Genomic DNA, 6144 nt, shown 5'->3' with positions numbered 1-6144 from the left:
AACAAATTTGCTTGAAGAAAGAGACATGTAGAGGAGTCTCTTGGAATTAGTCCAAAGTATGAGCATATTTGTGCCCCAGATGAAAATCCAGAAAGATCTCTCTCTCTCTCTCTCTCTCTCTCTCTCTCTCTCTCTCTCTCTCTCTCTCTCTCTCTCTCTCTCTTTTCTTCTGGAAAGAAAGAAAATTCCAAGGACCTAACACCAAATTTATCACTTTTTAACAAGGAGATATTCCCCAAAAGTGAAGAAGTGAGAGACAGATACAGTGTCCATGCATCCCCAAATGCAGTTGCGATGCCAGGATGCCACCTCCTCTTAGGCCGAGCTGGCTCTGTGGGAGTCCAGGAGTGGTATATGGGTTAAAGGTTCCATTGTGCTGGGCTCCTCACTGCTCCTCTCCTGAGTTTTAGGGGTGGATCCTGCAGATTTCTGTGCTGTCCCTTGGGTGCCCGGCCTTGACTCTGCTCCTGCGTCTGAGATCCCAGGTGCACAGGACTCCTGTGTCCCTGTGCTCTCGGCGGCTCCCTCGGGCTCCTCTCCTTGCTTCTGTTGCACCAGGTGATGCTCAACCATTGGTGTGGAGTTCTTTCATTGTAGGTGTGGTCCTTGTCATCTTCTTTCGTTGCTGTGGAGACATGGCCAGAGTGGACTTGAGAAGTGGATTGGGAATCTGGTCTCCAATCCACTTCTGGAGATGACTGGTCACTGGTAAGCACAAGGGTGGCCGGTGTAGGGTGTCGTCTCCGAATCTGCTCAGCGGCCTCAGGATCAAGGTGCGGCTCCAGCAGCGGCATGGTGAACTGGATCTTGCGGGGGCTGTTGTTCTGCTTCATGGCTGGGGCTCCGCGGTGCGCAGCGCAGGCAGCGGGCCTGGGGGCTGGGGCGGACGCTCTCACTCTCCCTCCGCTCAGGCCCGGCCCCAGCCCGGCGCGCTGGGCTAGCTGCTCGCGGTTCCCAGCTCGGTGCTCCAGAAAGACCTCTGTGTGGAAGAGTCTTTCAATAACCACTTAGTCAACATTACCCCTGTCAATATCAATCATCTTTCTTCATCCAATTCGGGTCTTGTGTAATAGGCTCATGAGTAAAGAGATGACAATGATAAATAATGAGGCTATGCTGACCTTAGCAATGTGGACTTTCCCAGACTGTGGCTGACCTGATTCCTACTACAAATGGGAGCCCTACTTGTTAAAGTCATGATTGAAACTTGAGATCCTCTTATGCTGTTTCCTAGAGAGATGAGTTCATCTTTGGTGAAACGATTACACTGAGCAGCTTTCATCATAGGTTTGTGTTCATTCGGATGGATTTATGAGATGTACATTTACATTTCTCTCCATCTTCTTTCAGCATCAAACTTTGTGTACAGTTGTTCTCTTTTTAGATTTAACATATAGATCAGGTAATGAAGGAGTATAAATGAATTTAGTACTTCTTACCTTTAAGACCTAATATTGAACCATCCCTACATATCTGGGATTAATCCCACTTGGTTGTAATGCTTAATTTTGATAATTTGCTGCATTCTGTTTGCTTATATTTTATTGAGGATTTTTGCTCTATGTTCAGTAGGGAGATTGACCTGCAGTTCTCTGTTCAGATGGATCTTTCTCTGGTTTTGGTATCAGAGTACTACTTCTTTCCAAAAATACTTTTGAGAGAATTGCTTCCCTTTCAATTTCACTGAAGAGTTTGAACAAAGTTGGCATGAAATCTTCTCTAAATTTCTGGTAGAATTAAGCTGTGAATCCAACAGGACCTGGAATTTTCTTTGTTGATAGGTTTTGGTTATATTTTCAATTTCATTCACTTGCATTCTGCTATTCAGAATTTTTATATCTTCTTGATTCAGCTTTGGTAGTTTGTACCTATCTAGGAATCTGTCCATTTCTTTTGTGTTTTCCATCCTGTGAGAGTAAAGGTTTTGGAAGCAGGTGTTGATGATCTTTTGAATTTCTGTAGGGTCTGTAGTGATTTCACCATTTTTATTCCTTATTGCATGAATTTGAAGTTTTTCTTTCCTTTTTTTGAGGTGGTTGGCTATGGGTTTATCAATTTTATTTATGTTTTCAAAGAACCAATTCTTTAATTCATTTATTCTTTGCATTGTTTTCTTTATCTCAATTGCATTTATTCCTGCTCTGATCTTCATAACTTCCTGCCTTATTTGGGTTTTGGGTTTGACTTGCTCTTCTTTTTCTATGAGCTTGAAGTGTAGCATAAGATCATTTATTTGGGCTTGTTCTGTTTTCCTGATGTAAGAATTTACCTGCATAAATTGTTCCTTTAGGATTGCTTTCCTTGTATCCCACATATCCTCATAAGTTGCATGTGCATTTTTGTTTGACTTTAAATATTGTATATTTTCTTCTTTCATTTAATCTGTGGCCCATTGTTCATTCAGGAGGGTGTTATTTACTTCCGTATTTTTTTGGAAGTTTTGCTATTTCTTTTGTCAATAATTTCCAGTTTCACTGCACTATGGTCAGACAAAATGCATTGGAGAATTTCAATTTTCTTGCATTTACTTAAGCATGCTCTATGGTCTAGTATTTTGTCTATTTTGGAGAATGCCCCATGTGCACCTGAGAAGAATGTGTATTCTGATGTTGGGTGGAGCACTGTAAGAGTCTACTAAGTTCATTTCTTCAAAAGCTTGGTTTAGCTCTGTTATTTCTTTGCCATTTTTTTTTTTGCCTAGTTGATCTATCTGTTTGTGTCAATGGGGTATTAAATTTTCCAAGTACAATTGTGTTATTGCTCATTTGAATTTTCATGTCTATTAAAATTTGTCTTATGTAGTTGGGTGTTGCTACATTGGGTGCATGTGTGTTTACAATTGTTATCTCTTCTTCTTTCAGCTTTCTTTCTTTTTTCTTTTTCTTTTTCTTTTTTTTTTGTGGAACCTGGGATTGAACTCAGATCCTTGAGTTTGCCAGTCAAGCGCTTATCCTACTGAGCCATCTCCCCAGCCCCTCAGCTTTCTTTTTAATGAAATGTAGTGAATAGTTTATTTCTTTTAATCACTCTTGGTTTGAAGTTCACATAGTCAGCAACTAAAATAACTACCTATGCTTTTTTTTTTCTGGATTCCTGTCACATGGAATATTGTTTTTCATCTTTTGACTTTCAGTCTATGAATTTCTTTTTGAGCTAAATGTGATTCTTGTATTCAGCATATTGTTGGATTTTGTTTCATAGTCCACTCTGCTAGTCTGCTTTTATTGATTGGTGAATTGAGACCATTTACACTGATGATTGCTACTGATGTGTATTGTCATTGTCATAAAATTGTCATAAAATGTCTTTGTTATTTTATTTTCCTACTGTACATTTCTTACTTTTCTCCTCTGTTTAATTGTTTGCTCTTCTTGGTGGTTCCTTTTCATTATTGTTCTGGAAGTGGTGGTGGTCACTTTGCCTGTGAAATATCTATCAGTACTCTTTGTAGAGTTGGTTAGGTTGTGACAAGTTTTTTCAGTTGTTCTTTGTCATGGAAGTATCCTATCTCTCCATTAAATCTGATAGATAGTTTTGCAGAGTACATTGGAATTGGAAGTTCTTTTCTTTCATATCTTGAAATACTTCACTGCAAGCTCTTCTGCACTTCATGATTTGTGTTAAGAAATGTACTGCGACTTTCATGGGCTTTCTAGTATAGGTGATCTGCTTCTCCTTTCTGACTGCTTTTAATATTCTGTCCTTTTGCTGAATTTTTGTGATCTTGACTATCATTGTCTGGGTGTAGATTTATTTTGATTATGGCTAATTGGAGTTCTATATGTCTCACTTAACTGTATGTCAGATTCTTTTTCCATGCTTGGGAAATTTCTGCTACTACTTTTGCAACCAGTCTTTTTATGTCCTTTGTGTTAACTTAAGCTATTTCTATGATACCTATTAGTTTTATATTGTTTTTCTTTGCATCATATTACAGGTATTACATTGCTATTCTATGATTTCTTGTTAGTTTTAGGAGATCTTTCCTTTTGTGTTCACTAGCTGGAATACTATCTTCAAGTTCTGAAACACATCTTCAGTTTTGTTCAAGCAGTTTTCATAATTCCTGGAAATTTGTTTGAATCTGTTCCATGCATTCTAGTTCTTTCCTGTAATGTTCATTCAGTGTTTCCATCATTTTCCTATTCTCTATTTTTTATCTATGCCTTCTTTATATGTGCTGAACAATTCTTTCATGACTATTGTCATTTCTTTTTTGATCTGAAAGATTATTTCTGATCTGAGTTCTTCTACAGCCTGACGGAGTTGTTTCTTTACTTCAGTTGCTATCATTTCAGAAATTTCAGGTGTGTTACTTTCAAGTTCTTGTACTACTTTGTCTCCTGAGCTTGTTCTGGTTGGGCTGGAGGTCTGAGATTGCCTTTTGATCCTTTGTTTTGACATTTTTCAAGCTCCCAATGTTCTGTCTGAGCGTGGTGGTGCACACCTGTAATCCCAGATCTTGGCAGGCTGTAAACAGGTGGATCACTATGAGTCCAATCTAGTAGTGAGACCCTGAACACCATGTAGAACCTTCCCTAAAATACCAAAAAAAAAAAAAAAAAAACAAACAAACAAACAAAAGAAGTCATCCAATGTTCATCTGGAATCAGCAGTGATAGTCTGGGTTGGTTTACAGATAAGCAAGGCTCCCATACTATTGGGAGGGAAGGGAAGGCACCAAGGCTACTGCTACTTGAAGGAGTGGCACACACAGCTCAGCTGAGCTCTGATGACAATTTGGACTAGGGGCTTTGGTAGGGATCACCAGGTCCCTGTAAGTGTCCTATGTCTGCCTGCCTTCTACAGTTGTGGGAGAGGTAACACTGTGGTCCCTTTGAATTTACGTTAGATCCACTGTCCGGTTGTGTGAAGTGGTGAACACATATTTTCCCAGCATTCTGGGAGGCTAAGGAAGAATCATGGCAATTTCAAGCCCATCCTAGAGAATTCAAAAAATTAATCACCCCTTGTTTCAAAATATAAATTTGAAAAAAGCATTAGTGTTGTAGACTAGAGTGAAGGCCCTAGATTTAATTCAGTTTCTAAAGAACAAAACAATGAAAGAGAAGAAAGCAAAAGAACCTTAGTCAGAAGGACATTTATGTGTGAAATTATTTATTTTCTCGTTCAAGACTCAAGAGTATACTAATTTGCATGAAACAGAATTTTGCAGCAGAATTTTCTTTGCAATGGTACCTAAATTATAAATTTTCTTCATTAAAATACCTCTGTAAATTTAAAGCAGAAATAAAATTTGTGCTTGTTTGATTCTTTTGGAAAACTTCGTTTATTTAATGGTACCAGGGATCGAATTTAGGGCCTTGCCCTTGCCAGACAAGCACTTATTCCACTTAGCTATCTCCCCAGCCCCTTGGGAAGCTTGGATACATTGTACATCACACACAACACTCACATGTAAGGTAATTACAGAAATATTTTTCTGATCCTGTGTAATATCAAGTGAAGAAAGTTCCAATTATATACATGTCTTTTAATTTTTTATTCAACACTGGGGTTCTGTCCCTCCTAGTGGCTCTTAGGGAGCACTGGGCTACAGCTCTAAGGGGATATAAGCCTGTGCTGCAGGTCAGTGGAGTCCCACTTCCCAGGGAAATTGAACTTGTTTTGTCAGGGGTCTTTCTATTCTTTCCATTGGTGCCTATATACAGTCTGCATTATTTACATGTATTGCAGAGACTAGGTATATGTTCTTAACATATTTTAGTTCTTTTATTCCTTTCTCATTTTCCTCCTTCCCTTTTGATTTCTTTTTGAAGTGCTATTGTGTGTAGACCTTTCCCTTTGCAGTGCTCTTTGAATAAACATTTTATTTTGAAACAATATTACATTTATTGAAAAGAATTGCAAAAATAATTCAAACTTTCTGTATACCTCTTATTTAGTTCCTCTCAATGTTAACATTAAACTTATTATATGTATCTAAATGATAAAAATACTGTTGGCATTTCCCTATCAATTAAACTTTAGTTTTCATTTAGGCTTTACCTGTTTGTACACTGATATTACGTTTTTGTTCTAAAATCTAATCCAAGATACTACATTGTAGTTAGTTGTCTTTAGTTCTCTGGTCAATGATAATTTTTCAGTCTCTTTTTGCTTTTTATAACTGAGAATTTTTAT

General features: G+C 38.1%; 1 pseudogene; it reads right to left on the bottom strand.

Moving 5' to 3' along the window:
- Positions 1–300: 300 nt before the first annotated feature.
- On the bottom strand, positions 301–880 carry LOC101579897 (annotated as a pseudogene).
- Between the last annotated feature and the right edge of the window lie 5264 nt (positions 881–6144).

The sequence above is a fragment of the Octodon degus genome, unplaced genomic scaffold (genome assembly GCF_000260255.1).
Source record: "Octodon degus isolate 3935 unplaced genomic scaffold, OctDeg1.0 scaffold00013, whole genome shotgun sequence".
Taxonomy (NCBI): domain Eukaryota; kingdom Metazoa; phylum Chordata; class Mammalia; order Rodentia; family Octodontidae; genus Octodon; species Octodon degus.
Note: the sequence above shows the minus strand (reverse complement) of the source record. Positions and strands in the feature narration are given on the sequence as shown.